Source organism: Aulonocara stuartgranti, assembly GCF_965226115.1.
Source record: "Aulonocara stuartgranti genome assembly, chromosome: 2".
Classification (NCBI taxonomy): Eukaryota; Metazoa; Chordata; class Actinopteri; order Cichliformes; family Cichlidae; genus Aulonocara; species Aulonocara stuartgranti.
Window position 1 is genome coordinate 28907501 of NC_138940.1, and position 15199 is coordinate 28922699.

Genomic DNA, 15199 nt, shown 5'->3' on the forward strand with positions numbered 1-15199 from the left:
GTATACTTGGGATTGTCCTCAATTCCCCATTCCATAACATAAACTGCTCAAAATAATAAAGGGAACACTTAAACAATGCGATGTTACTCCAAGTCAGTCACACTTCTGTGAAATCAAACTGTTCACTTAGGAAGTAACACTGACAACCAGTTTCACATGCTGTTTTGCAAATAGAGTAGACAACAAGTGGAAATTATAGTCAATTCACCATAATAAAGGACTGGTTCTGCAGGTGGTGACCACAGACCACTTCTCAGCACCTATGCTTTCTGGCTGATGTTATGGTCACTTTTGAATGCTGGCGGTGATTTCATTTTAGTGGTAGCATGAGACAGTCTACAACCCACACAAGGGGCTCAGGTAGTGCAGCTCATCTAGCGTAGCACATCAATGTGAGCTGTGGCAAGAAGGTTTGCTGTGTCTGTTAGTGTAGTGTCCAGAGCATGGAGGTGCTACCTGGATGTGGAGTAGGCCATAGGAGGGCAACAACCCAGCAGCAGGACCGCTACCTCCACCTTTGTGCAAGGAGGAACAAGAGGAGCCCTGCAAAATGACCTCAAACAGGCCACAAATGTGCATCTGTCTGCTCAAATGGTCAGAAACTGACTTCATGAGGGTGGCTTGAGGGTCCAGCATCCACAGGTGGGGATTGAGCTTGCAGTCCAACACCATGCAGGATGTTTGGCATTTGCCAGAAAACACAAAGTTTGGCAACTTCAGCACGGGCACCCTATGCTCCTCACAGCTGAAAGGAGGTTCAAACTGAGCACGTGACAGTCTGGAGATGCCGTGGGGAATGTTCTGCTGCCTGCAACATCCTCCAGCATGATCATATTGGCAGTGGGTCAGTAATGGTGAGGGGTGGCATTTCTGTGCCTGCCAGAGAGCCTGACTGTCATTGGGTAACAAGATGAGGTCCTCGGACCCTTTGTGAGACCACATGCTGGTGCATTTGGCCCTGGGGTCCACCTAATGCGAGACGACACTGGGCCTCATGTGGCTGGAGTATGTCAGCAGTTCCTCCATGACAAAGGCATTGATGCTATGGACTGGCCCGCCTGTTCCCCAGACCTGAATCCAATTGAGCACATCTGGGACATCATGTCTCACTCCATCCACCACAAACTGTCCAGGGGTTGGCAGATGCTTTAGTCCAGGTCTTGGAGGAGATCCTTCAGGAGACCATCCGCCACCTCATCCCGAGCATGCCCAGGCATTGTAGGGAAGTCGTACAGGCATCTGGAGGCCACACACATTCAACTACACACTTTCATGCCACTCAACTACCTAAAGAACAAAGTATTTAATAAGAATAATTCCTTCATTCACATCTGGGATGTCCTTTTTTTTTGGGGGGGGGGGGGGGGGGAGGGGGATTAGCAGTGTATGTGTAGTCATTAAAATATCCTTAATGTGAACAGTTTTTTTTTTTTTTTTTTTTTTTTCAGCATTTGACATTACTGCAATGCTTTGACAAAAAACTACTTCACTTAAATAGAACTGCAAAGCTAAATTAAGTCTATCAAAATGTGTTTCAGTTTGTTTAGGGGTCTGGCACAAATCTTGCCTTGCAAAATTGGCAAATCAGAATTGCCACCAGTCAACACAGGTGTGTATCCCATTCATATTTGGCTTGACTTTTTTTCAGTTTATTTTTTACCTGTCTAAAGTATTGATCAATTAAAAAAACTTTTGTTCTTACATTCCAGAAAGAAGAAATTTCTGAATATTCAGGGGAGGATGGATTGCCACATTCAGTTCTGGATCAAATATCAAGCGATGATGATGGCAACCACAGCATATCAGAAGAAGAATATGTGCCAGATTCAGAGTCATATGATGAAGATTCAGATGAAGACATCTCATTATTGCCAAGCACATCAAAAGGTCTGCTATGCCAAGATGACATCTCCAAAGCGCATGAACAATCAGATTCAACGAATTTAATCCACAACTTGACAAAGGACAAGCCACAAGATAAAAGTGAGCTTTGCGAAACTGAATCAGAAAAAATGACTTTAAGTAAAAGAAATTACTGCTATTTTTGTGGCAAACCACAAGCTAAAATTTCCCGCCACCTGAAAACGCACAAAACGGCTCCTGATGTTGTGCATGCATTTTCCCTGCCTAGAGACTCAAACGAGCGTAAAAGTCTGTTAGAGAAATTGAGAAATAAGGGAAATTTTAAGCATAATGCTGCAGTTTTGCATGGTGGAGTGGGACCACTGAAAGTGAAGAGAAGACCCAAGATTAAAGCAGTAGAGGGAAAGTTTGCTCATTGCTTTTATTGTCAAGGGATGTATGTTCGCAAGGATCTTTGGAGACATGTCCGCAGATGTCCTAACAAACCAAAAGATGACACGGATAAAGAACCTGGAAGAACCAAAGTACTCGGCCTGGCTTTAACTCTGGAGTCTCAGTGTTATCCGCAGGTGTCAAGTGGAGTCTGGAAGGTTCTTGCTGTTATGAAACAAGATGAGATTGCCTCAGCTGTGCGAAATGACTTTACTGTTATTCAGTTTGCCCAGTCCCTCTACAATAAACATGGACAAGACCCTACAAAGTATGATTATATACGACAGAAGCTTCGTGAAGCGGGACGTTTGTTGTTGTGTCTGCGCACAGAATTCTCAGTGCATAACATGGAAGAAGCTATTAAGCCTGCTAATTTCCAGAGAGTTGTGCAAGCAGTAAAGAAAGTTTCAGGTTTTGATGAAGAGACACTGTCATACAAAACTCCAAGCCTTGCGCTGAAACTGGGACATACACTGCATAAAATGTCTGAAATTATCCATTGTCGTGCCCTCATGACAGAGGATGAAGCCCTAATCAAGTCCACTGATGCGTTCAAGAAGTTGTATGTCTCCAAATGGTCTGAGATGGTGTCTCACCGTGCCTTGAACACATTGAGTGAGGCAAAGTTTAACAAGCCATCAACATTGCCCTTTACAGAAGATGTTCGGATTCTCCATCACTACCTTCAAAAATCTGCAGAAAGTGCCTTTTGCAGCTTGGAGAACGAAGCCACAGCTCAGAATTATGCCCAACTTGCACAAGTTACACTCTCACAAATCATTGTGTTCAACCGAAGACGTTCTGGAGAGGTTTCAAAGATGCGCCTCAAAAGTTTTCTTGAAAGAGACAAAACAGCACTCCACACAGATGTTGCCATGGGGCTCTCAGAAATGGAACAGAGACTCTGTAACTATTTCTGTAGAATAGAAATAATGGGAAAAAGGGACAGAAATGTTCCAGTTCTGCTAACACCAAGCATGCTGGATGCTCTGTCACTACTGGTTAGTAGGAGGCCTGACTGTGGTATTTGTGCCACTAATATCTACCTCTTTGCAAGACCCCGATCAATGAGTCATTACAAAGGAATGGACTCCTTGCGTGTTCATGCACACCAGTGTGGAGCAAAGCAGCCTGAGTATCTAAGATCGACACAGCTCAGAAAACATGTTGCCACACTCTCACAAGTCCTTAATTTGAAAAACAACGAACTTGATCAGGTTGCAGATTTCCTGGGTCATGATATCCGCGTTCACCGCGAATTCTACAGATTACCAGTTCCCACAACACAGCTGGCCAAGATTTCCAAACTGCTTTTAACACTGGAAAAAGGACAACTTTCCCAGATCCAGGGGAAATCACTGGATGAGATCAAAATAGAAGGTTTGTATTGAAAGGAGCAAATATTAGGGCAGTAGTTGAATATTATGCTTTATCAACAGAATTAAAACCTAAAAGCACAGACCATTCTGTTAAATGTCCATGATTTAAGGTTCTTGAAGTCTATTGTTTCATCACTTTGCAACATTTGGCAAACTGCAGAGTGGTGGCCTTAAATAGTAAAACTATGTACTATAATTTCCAGTATTTGTTCTGTATTTTGTCATATCTCGTTGTTAATGTGAGGTTTTTGGGGGGTTTGTGTTTGGTTTTTTGGGGGGGTTTTCCCACAATTTCTCAGATGAAATTGCATTAAGTGATGCTGAAACAAAGGACAGTGAGAGTGAATCAGATGATGATGACACAGCACTCACAATGTTGGCGTGTGGCACCAGTGAGCCTGTACATGCAGTAGCTGATTCCACAAACACAGCGCAGCTCCAAGACACTGTAGATTGTGGTAAGTTACCACTAGCTTGGTTTCTGTGGATAAAATGTTTGTTACAAATATTAAAACTTAATCAAATTGTGTAATCAGCAGATGAAGGACCACTCACAATGCCTGCAGCAAGTGAGACTGCTGCTCCCTCTGAAGGTAAGGGGTGCAGTTGGTTCTCGAAGCTTATTATTGTTTCATCACTTTGCAACATATGGCAAACTGCAGAGTGGTGGCAAAAAGTCACTTGGATGAGTGACAAAATGTTTCTCCCACTGAAAACGCTACGTCCAGATTAACAGAATCAACGTTTTGGGATTTACTTACCTGGATGATTGAGCATGCATCAAGAGACTTTTATTCAACTTTTTATTCAGTCTTTTATTCACAGCGGAACACTAAATGTCTCATTTTAGAAATTTGATAAATTTTCAAAGAGAATTTTAGCTCGTTTTGATATTGATGGTAGCAACACATTTCAGAAGTTAGTACAGGGTAGCATCCATTCTTTTAACCACCAAATGTTTTTTGTTTTTTTTGTTTGGTTTTTTGTTTGTTTTAACTACTACTACTTTATATATCTTCCAGAGAAAAATGCTGCTCAATCCCACAATTCCCGAAGAGCTCCCAAAAACATGTGGTCCAAGGCTGAGGTTGCTGCAGTGATGAGGCATTTTAAAGACCACATAAACGAAGGGAAACTAGCCACCAAAAATGAATGCAGTCATTGCAAATTGGTAGAAGATCCGGTGTTGGCAGGAAGAACAGTTCAAAACATACGAGATTTTGTAAGAAACAGAGGATTAACTGCAAAAAGGCAGAAAAAAATGAACTAAAATAACTGTTTAGAGAGCTGTGGTTTTACATCTTGGTCAGATTGCCAATTGTTGTTAACACTGATGTTCTGTTTAAAGAAAAAAAAGTTCTTGTTAAATACAGAAGTAGTTTGTATTTCATAATTTTTACATTTAATTTATTTAGGGTTTTTTTTGACGGGTTATATTTAAAATAAAAAATTATAAATGCATATTTTCTCCCCTTAATATTTACCTTTAAACTATTAAAATTCATTTTAAATGTTTTTAATTTTTCTGTTTTCTATATTTTTATATTTCTGTGGGAAGCGTGGGCATTTTTGTCCATAGATTTCTTTTTTTATTTATGGTTAAAATTAATGTTCAGATCCAAGAACACTAATAAAATGATGTTCCAGTAATCCTGTGTCCTGTCAGATGTGTATTCATGGTAATGATGAGCTATTTAAATATTACATCATTGTCCCTTTAAAGACCCAATATTGCTTTTTTTGGACCTCATAAAACACATTGTTGTCAAGTGGACAATGTCTCCAGAAAACACAATAGAGTCTGGTTGGTGTGTATCAGTGTATCTAGACTTCTATAGGGAGTGTATGAGGTCTGAAGTGACCCAAATTTTTTTCAGATTTTTTCGAACACTTTAACCTCGCTCCCTTGGCTCTAAGTCCTTTCAAAAGGGTAGTCCACTTAAACCACCACCGGGCGGATTGACGTAGTATAGTCCCGCCATACCACATAGACCCGTATGTGTGTGTGTGTGTGTGTGTGTGTGTGTGTGTGTGTGTGTGTGTGTGTGTGTGTGTGTGAGACAGAGAGAGAGAGAGAGAGAGAGAGAGAGAGAGAGAGAGAGACCCACTTTAGTGCAGCATCTCATTGTTGGAAAAACATATAATATATTCAGACTGGTTGACTGGCATAGACCCTCTGTGTGTCTCTCTCTCTGTGCATTTGTGTATACATATTTGATTTTATGTGTAATTGTTGGCTGTTCCTTCTTGTTTTTTAATTTATTTTTATTTCTTTATTTTTTTTTTTCACAGGTGAACAACAATTAGTTTTGAGGGAACTTAACCATGTTCTGTTTTTTTTGTCATCTTGTCATTTTACTTTTCCAATATTTCTACTTCAGTTATTGCTATTCTGCTCAATCATAGTATTTGTTCTAAATCATTGTTATTATGCTATATTGTAGTATTTCTGCTAAATCATAGTATTTCTACTATATTATATTTTTCTTTCTAAATATAGCATTTCTGCTATATAATTGTATTTCTGCTATGTTATAATATTTGTGCTAAAACATAGTCTTAATTTAAAATTACAATATTCACAGTTCAACACAGTGTCTCTGGTAAATCACAATATTTCTGCTATGTTGTACTATTTTTCTAAATCATAGTGTTTCTGTAATGTTTAAGTATTTTTGCCTAAATATATTCTTTCTGTTATCTTATACTATTTCTCCTAAATTCTTGTATTTTTGAGAAGTTATGTTTCTGGTAAGTTACAATATTTCTGCTAAGTTTTGCTATGCTATTGTATTTCTGCCAAGTATTATGTTTCCTCTAAGATATTGCAGTTCTGCTAAGTTATTCCATTTTAGCAAAGTTCTTTTGCTTCTGCAAAGTTTTTACAATTTCTGCAACTTTTCAGCTTTTTCAGCTACTTTTTGCATACAGCTTCAGCTTTAAAGCATCCACACTGCATTTTCGCAGGAAATGCAAATTTTTCTAGTTACTTATTAATTTATTCTGCATGTTTGTTATCCTGATCTTTTGTCTGTGTTTATAATGAACATGTGCATGTTGGGATGGAAGACTAGTCTTTGGCAGACCATGTCCACCATTTCTAATAAAGTCATTTGAACGTCACCCTGATTTTCTTTCTGGCTCAAACATGATGATGTACCAGCTTCATTCAGGACTCATGGGTTACCAGGGGGTAGGCACTCTTCGATGTGTCCCTCTCCCAAGCCTGGCCCCCAGGGTGAGGCTCCAGTAGTTCTGAGCCGGGTGAAGTTCAGTCACAACTTCAAAAGTGAGTCAAAAATTGTTAACTATACTGCAACATGGAAATTAAGTTTCAAGTTCAGGACTATTAGGAGTGCAGTTTGTATACTTAAAATAAGTACATGAAAAATCACAAACTACTATAGATAAAATAGTTTGCAAAATTAAAGATGCAAGATTAGCTTAACATCTAATTGGCAAAATAAAGAAATGGAAGACCAAATGGGAAACCCCGAAACCATGGGCGGACAATTAATGGGGCCACATGAGAGAGGTTTGTGGAGGGCTGCATCAGTAAATTCGATATCAATTTCGTCTCTCTATATAAATGTCCACTAGTAAGACTAGATATTACAGTTAGGCAATGAAAATGTGAAAAAGGTATATGATAAAACATGTTATTACTATTTAATCAACATTACCATAAACATTTGCCAACAAAATGTGAGCACCACTTCTTCCCACATCCTCGTTCACCAGTATCAGTTTTTTCCTTCTGGAAGAAAGCTTCTATCCCAAGTTTAGAAACAGCTTTGTTCCAGCAGCCATCCTATTTGGAAAAGATATACATCAATCTTATAAAGTTTGTATCTGTCTTGTGTGAAACTTGTATGAAAAGCATACAAGAGTGAAAACAGATATAAGATCCCTTGAAAAATCATATAAATGAAACTTGTATGTTTTGGATACTTACTAAAACAATATACGAAAGTAATGAGAAAGTGGCCATTTTCATGAGTAAATCATATAAGCCTTATATGATTCACTATGTGAAGTAGGCCACATCTTATGCAAGTCTTTTATAAGTTTTTACTATTTCTTTTCCATATGGGATAACTCAGATAAATAAATGACAGTTGTACTTCATACATGATGCTCTGTGGATCATTTATTTATTAATTTATTCAGTTATTCAGTTAATTTATACACTTATCTGTTGTCAGTGTTGGTTTTGAAAATGCATATGAGGTTGTAAAACTTATCTATGGCAGACCATTTCTACCTGCAGGTACAAACAAAGTCCTGAACCAGCTTCATTCAGGACTCACTGCATTCCTGCAGTTTCACCTGAGGCGGAACCCATTGTTACACATGCACGTCTGTCTGTGTGTGACTGACATTTCAGTTACTGACATTACAGAAACAAAAGCATTCCTGCTGTTCAACCCGTGGCTGTACCTGATTAGCCCTCGATTTGCTTTGTTGAGTGTGTGCGTGTGTGTGTGTGTGTGTGTGTGTGTGTGTGTGTGTGTGTGATTGACATGATGTACATTAGCAGAAACGAAAGTATTCCTCTCGTCTAACCTGAGGCTGGAGCCATAGATGCCTGTTTAAGCCTACAACCATCTTATAAAGATTTATTTTGCACCGGTTTTCCGTGCTCATGTCTGACTCTCAGGATGCACAAAAGCAAAACCTAAAATAAAAAACCTGAAATTTTAAAACAAAAATACAATAATTACAAGTTATTTTTAAAATTTTGGAAAAAATAAAATGCAGCCAAAGTATGAGTTGAATGTTCGGTTTATGTGGTAATGTATTTCATGGCAATTCACCAAAAAATCATTTAGCAAGTGATTCTAAATCTCATAGCTGGTGTTCACGGGGCTGTAATCCTCTACAACATGATATAAAATGATCCCAAAAAAGTTAATTCTGTTCATGTGGACGTAGCGTTTTTAGAATTATTATTATCATGATTGTAGGTTCAAGCACTTGATGAAAATCAGTTTCTCTTAATGCTGCAAATAATTCTATCGGTGTGAAATATGCCTTGTCATCTTCATATGTCCAATTTTGGTACCAAAAAAGCAAACACAGGATGAAAGCCTTGAAGCCACAGTGCATAAACTAGTGGCTGCATGTCCTTTAAAGCCTGCAGTCTGTGGTGTTTTCTTCTTGAGTTGTGCAGGGACATTCGCAGTGTCTGTGTTAAAAGGATGAGGGGGACATTGACATTTTTCTGCAATGTCTCTGCTTAAAAGCTTCTTGGATAAACATTAAAACAAGCTGGCAGAACTCACATAGTCTGGTGGTTTATCACGTAGCATTATCAAATCGTACTGACCTCACAATATTTATGGTCATTTACTCAAATCTGAGTCCTGTATTTCATGGCATTTTATTCTATCTATCCCAAAACTGATTTCAGATCAGGTCCCCCTTACAGAGAGAAGTGTATGAAAAAACATCTCTGTTTATCCTGAATGAGCCAATTGGTGTGTCATGAGAGGAGGAGTGAGGATTTCAGTGAACTCTCACACAATTGGGATTGTTTTCGTGTGTTTATCTATGAGACAAGTAACTGATTAAACCTGCAAACAGAATAATGATCAGGAAGTGAAAAGTCAAGTCAAGTTTCACCTGAGGCTGGCCCCATGGATGCCCGAGTAACCCTGCAAACATCAACTTTGCTGAGCCACGGTCGCCCGGTCTCTGTGTAGATTCCCTGGAACAACCCCTGTGTTATTTGAGTGATTGGAGTGTGAAGAGGAGCGTGAGGAGTGGTGTGTAAAACCAATCTGCTTTCAACTGTACAATCCACAGAAACACACAAATTTAATGTTCTTTATTAGTATTTTATTGACCATTACATGACCTTGTTAAGTACCACTGTGCCGGCACATGAAATTATCCTCTTTGATGTGGAGCTTTGAGAACTGGGATAGCCGCAAAACCACCATCATAATGCGGCTATCCCTTCGGCGCCCTGATAACAACTGTGTTTAGACTGTTCTTCCCACTCCATGCAAGACCCCCACCCCCCCTCCAAACGCCTTCGATGCTTGTTCTCTCCTGGAGAACACGGCGGGTCTGTGCCCGCGCTGGAGAGACGGCACAGTGGCAGGATGGCTGCTGTGTTTGTCTAGGATAACTCCTCACCCCCTACCCAACCCTGTTGCTGGTCACGTGCTCCATAATGTTGTACTGTGGACATTTATGTGCTTTCTGTGCAGAGGAGTTTTTTTGTTTCCTGTTCTCATGCTGTCCTCCCATGGGAGCCCAGCATGAGTAGAGGTCTCTTTTTTTCCTCTTGTACTTTCCCATTGTAGTGTATATTTCAGTGGTTTTCTGTAATGCAACCGTTCTCTGACTTGTATCCCCATGTGATGCCTGTGTCGTGTGTGTAAGGTCAGGGGTCGGGTTCATTCCACTGCAGGGCAACCTGCATGTGGCGAATAAAATTTGAACTTGAACTTGGCACAGACAAGATACAAATGAACATCCCCATATACAAATCAGAGCTTAAATCTGCACTTCAACTGCATTTGAGCTGTTTCTTTGCAGTAATGTACAGAATCAGTATTAGAATAAAGTTTTCTCCATCCAAATATTTATGCAGATAACTGTATTATATTTTAGAAGAGATAAAGTCTGTGTTTCAGTCATAGTTTTAGTTTCGGTAGTGAATGCTGGTGCTTAACTGCATGAAGCTTATTAGACACGATGAAACAGGTCATATTTAAAATTGAATTTTGGTGCCTAAAATACATTTTTTCTTAAATCTACTAATTACGACATGCAAAAAATTTTATATCGTGTGTAAATTCCATTGCAAATTTTTTGGAATCCCTGCAGTTTGTACACCACATGGTGGAGGGTAGGGTGCCACAGAGCTCTTATGGAAAAACTTGTATTCAATTATTATTTGTTGATTTTTCTTCATCCTTCAACAAAAACCAGCCGCATATTGAGCTTCAAAGAGATAAATGTAATAAACTGTATTCAAATGGGCCCAGTACAATTAAAGAGTTAAGAAGCTATTTTGTCTAAATAACTTATCTTACCTAGTAAAACAAGTCTAAGGTGGAAATTCCATCAAGATTGGATCAACTGTTTCCACTTGTCCAACTGTTCAGTTTGTTGGTTTCTTTTGTTTGTTTGTTTTCTTTTTCTTTGCTTACTATTTAAAACAACCAAATATTCCAAATAAAAATTCTATTCTAAAAAAAAAACAATTAGGGAAATACACTCCGGAGCTACCACTTACATCGTGCTAAAACTTTGAGGAATTGACGTTATTTGTCATAAATGTTTGCCTCCAATGTTTAGCTAAATTGTGTATGGACAAATACTATGCATTTAAATGTTGGTTTCGTTTTCCAGGGGTGTCCTACTGCTCCTAATGTAAATTATTTCTGCAAGATCATCAATAGAAACTAAAAAATTTTATTTATTTTTTTAAAGGACAATCTGACATGAAGAACAATGTGGTGTTCTGGACTCTCGACTTTTACCTAAGAGGACTCAAACAGTCTGGATAAATGGACTCATGTCCGATCAAGTTTGATCATCAGCAGCTCCCTACAAGGATCTGTGCTCTCATACTTTTTTATCCTGTACACAAATAAGTGTCAGAGCGAAGCAGTGGGCCATTACAAAGTATGCAGATGACTTTGTTATTGCCATTCAGCTCCAGGACAATGAGACCAACCCAGTGTTAGATGGTGTGATGAGCATTGATTTCAACTAAACATTTCTAGCACAAATGATCTGATCACTGGCTTATAAAATGTAACTCGTAAACAAGATGTCACAAAAATAAGACTCAGACAGTGAAATATGTTCAGTCTTACAAATATCTTGGAACAATGATTGTGTATACTGAACTTTGAAACAAACTGAAGCTGTCCACAAAAAGACACCAGTGTCTGTCATGTCGGAGGCACACTGGATTTCATTTCCAGCTGCTTTTACAGAGCTTGTTTTGTCTTTGGTGTCAGAGTCTTGAATGTTATCTGAAAAAAACAAAAACATTCAGTTAAATTGTTAAATGGTCTTAAAGGCTGGTCAGTGAGCTACAGCTGCACCCAGTATCTCCTATGATTGTTTTGAAAATGTGCATGTGAACATTGTTATTGACGTTAGAGAAACAAAAACATGATACTCAACTTCAGGAGTGACTGCATTTCTGCACTTCAGCCTGGCACACCCACCTATTGTTAGATCCCTGATGAATGCGTCAAGCCTGCAAAGATATTACAAACATGGCTTTGTATGCTTTCATGTGTGTGACTCTCAGGGTGTACAATAATAGAAATCAAAAGTAAAACTGGAATGAAAAATAAAGCAATACAATAATAACAGGCAGTTTTAGTTTAAAATAAATGTTCAGATTATTTGGTAATCTATTACAAGAAAATATTCAATTACCTTTTTTACAGTATGTAGTGCTAAATCAGTTGCTTCAAGGCATTTTATACTCTAAAGTAAAGACCGGACAATAATGGAGAGAATGACACTTGGCAACAGCGGGAATGAAAAACTCCCTTTTAACAAGAAGAAACCTCCAGCAGAACAGAGCTCACGGAGAAGAAGCCACCTGCTGCAAATGTGGCTTAGGGGAGGAAGACAGCACAAATGACACACTGTGGAAGAGAACCAGAGATTAATATTGACTTATGATGAAATGCCGAATGGTGTATAGACACACAGTGAGTGTAAAAGAACAGTAAAGAAGAAAATCATCATGGGAAGCCTCCTGCAGCCTAAGCATTTTGCAGCATAGCTAAGGGAGGATTCATGGTCACCTTATCCAGCTGATCTAACTACATGCTTTATTAAAAACAAAAATGTAAAGTCTGATCTTAAAAGTGGAGCTGTTGTCTGTCTCTTTGAGGTGACAGACAGATATTGAGGTGTGCACTTTCTCTTGCTTTCCAAAAGCACCAGAATCTATGGCAGTTTGTATGCTCCTCTAAGCAGCTTTGCCACCTTTACTTATACTGGTCTTCCCACACTGGTTAACAAATGTACTTAGCACGCGCACAAATAAAAGATGCCCTCAGCAACACAGAGGGAACCTGGACAAGAAGTGTTGTGCAGTGACAATAACTATTTTAAGAAACAATACAGAATAAGGAGGCATAGATGCAGTGTTAATTACTTAATTTTCACTATAAATACTTCCTAGCAAAGAGCGACAAGAAACTGGTGCTTGCTTGGTTGCCCCAACCCTTCAGCCTTGACAAACAGCATTCCAGCAGCAGATTCTCCAAATTGATTGGCCAAGGGAAGGGACGATAGAGGATATAAAGCCTGGGCTAAAGAACACCCATTTATCTAAACCAAATGATTAAATTTGGTTTAGATAAAAAACTAAACAGTAGTAAAAGTCCTTCACAAAGTCGACGCGCGGGGGAGGGATCTATCAGCAAAATTTCAAAATTTATAATGAGTAAAAAACACAAGCTCACTTCAGAAAGTAAACCTTGTATCCAAGAAGCTGGTGGAGGAATACCTCTGGTAAGTGCAGCAATAAATCTTCTTGCTTTTCAAAATTCATGTTTTTCTACGTAATGTTGTCAGATATTATTTATTATTTTGACCCATGTAAATGTACATCTCTGGTGTCGTCTCTCCTTGATATGTAATTGCTGACTCAGCCAAATTTTGCAAATCTTCTTGGTTAACAATAATTGTGCGATCAAAACGGCAGATTACACAGAACAATTTGTTATATATCAACCTTTTTTTCCCACAAAGGAGGATCTTCATGAACATGATCAACAAAGGTAAGCCTATGAAACAAAGTGTTATAGTCAAAACAGATCGTGAACTTGGAAAAGTACAAGTAATAAGATTGTGGGGTAACTGTGGGATAAATATCTTTGAATTTATCAGTGTTTATTATTCATGTTGTTTTATCTTGATTATTTAACAGTAATACTTTAACTCGTACTTTAACTCAAATTGAATTCTGTGTTCCAACTTGCTCTGAATTCAAGTTGTTTTAACCTCCTAAGACTCGAACTCTTTCACGACATGCATTTTTAATTTCTCTTTGATATTTGGTCACACTGGGACCTGATAAATGTAAAAACAAAGAATTACCAGATTTTTTTTTAACCTTATTTTTGTTTCTAAGAAAAATGAGAGCCACATATGAGGATATTCGTTTAAAATTTTGATAGAACAGTGGCAGTATAATGTCCTCGTAAGTGGATATCAGGCCCTTGTAGAACAAAATTGAGTATTTTAGTCTAAATAACCCAAAATGTGATGTCCACATATGTGGACGCCAGGTCCTAGGAGGTTAAACGCATTGCAAAATACAACAATTAAATTAAATACCTAATGGTTGTATTTTACATGTTATTCAATTCAGTTTGGTAAAATCTGGGACCCCAATAAATAACAAAGATCCCTCCCCCAACCCTGGCTCGAGTTCCTGTTTATCTGTTGGTGATGGCGTAACTATTCAGTAAGTATTCAAATCTGTGTACGTTTTAAAGGATTTATCGAATAAAAAGAAACAGACTAATGGTACTTTAGCAGTTTGCAGCTACATGTTTTTTTGTGTTATGGGCAGCCAAACAGTTATAGTTTTACATAATTTTTCACCATTTTCTTTCATGATTAATTTAAACATTTTTTATTATTCAGGAACGAAGCCCAGCAGCAGGAGGAGCCTGGAAGTCCGGAGAATAATATGGAATTATATGAAATAATCAAACATGTTATGCAAAATAAGTATCCTAATTTTTTAAATGAAATAAATGTGAATAATTATAATGAAATAAAAGAGAAAATCGACAGTTTCATAGAAGAAATATCTAATTTAATAAATCCTGACAAATTAAAATATTCCGACAAATCAAACATCTTTAAACGCGTGATGGATGACTGGAAAAAATTACAGGAAGCAGAAAACCCCATTTGTACGTTTTTGTGTCGATGTTTAAAAAGGATTCCCAAATTAAAGACATCTATAATAATATTGCTAGTACGGAACTTGATTTGGCCTCAAGGAGCAATAAATAGTAAAATTCCAATTTGTCTTGATAAATTTAGGAACCCATTGTTTAACCACTATTTAAACACTGGAGAAAAAAATAAAATAAATCAGTATGGATTTTATTTGATCTTGATGAAAGATGGTACCCAAATTCCTTCTAAAAAATTTCCCCAAGATTCAAAAAACAACACCCATACTGAAGAATTTATAATTCCAGAATTGGTTGAATTTGTATCAAAATATGGAAACAAGGTAAAAAAATTTTTTATATATTCATATAATAGCCCGTGTTTAAAAAGGACTGACAAAAAAAACCCTTGTATGTTTCAGCTTTTGCGCAAAGCTTGTGAATGGTACGAGAAGTATCAAATCTTCACTGATGTGGCATTCACACATTCCTATGGCATATGTGGTCCAAACTATTTTAATTATCTTACATTTGACGAAATCTCATCTCCCAACAGTGGTTTTAATTCTTATATTGAAAAATGTAAAAACACTAAAAGTGAATTGGAAAATCAAAACG

General features: G+C 37.9%; 4 long non-coding RNA genes across 4 annotated transcripts in view; 3 read left to right on the forward strand and 1 right to left on the reverse strand.

The window, feature by feature from the left end:
* LOC309716831 overlaps positions 1-2778 on the forward strand; it is a 3175-nt gene extending 397 nt beyond the window's left edge. The window contains exons 2-3 of the long non-coding RNA XR_014279525.1: positions 1539-1609; positions 1710-2778. This is a non-coding gene — a long non-coding RNA (uncharacterized lncRNA). The remainder of the gene's footprint in view (positions 1-1538; positions 1610-1709) is intronic.
* A 20-nt stretch (positions 2779-2798) lies between these two features.
* On the forward strand, positions 2799-5754 carry LOC309716838. The gene is made up of 4 exons (XR_014279528.1): positions 2799-3675; positions 3974-4132; positions 4211-4267; positions 4697-5754. It is a non-coding gene; the product is annotated as an uncharacterized lncRNA (long non-coding RNA).
* Positions 5755-9489: 3735 nt separating this feature from the next.
* LOC309690301 lies at positions 9490-10186 on the reverse strand. The gene is made up of 2 exons (XR_014271698.1): positions 10134-10186; positions 9490-9595 (listed from the first exon to the last, which is right to left on the reverse strand). It is a non-coding gene; the product is annotated as an uncharacterized lncRNA (long non-coding RNA).
* A 2799-nt stretch (positions 10187-12985) lies between these two features.
* On the forward strand, positions 12986-14724 carry LOC309718563. Its single transcript, XR_014280009.1, has 4 exons — positions 12986-13181; positions 13422-13450; positions 14044-14139; positions 14322-14724. It is a non-coding gene; the product is annotated as an uncharacterized lncRNA (long non-coding RNA).
* The last annotated feature ends 475 nt before the right edge of the window (positions 14725-15199 follow it).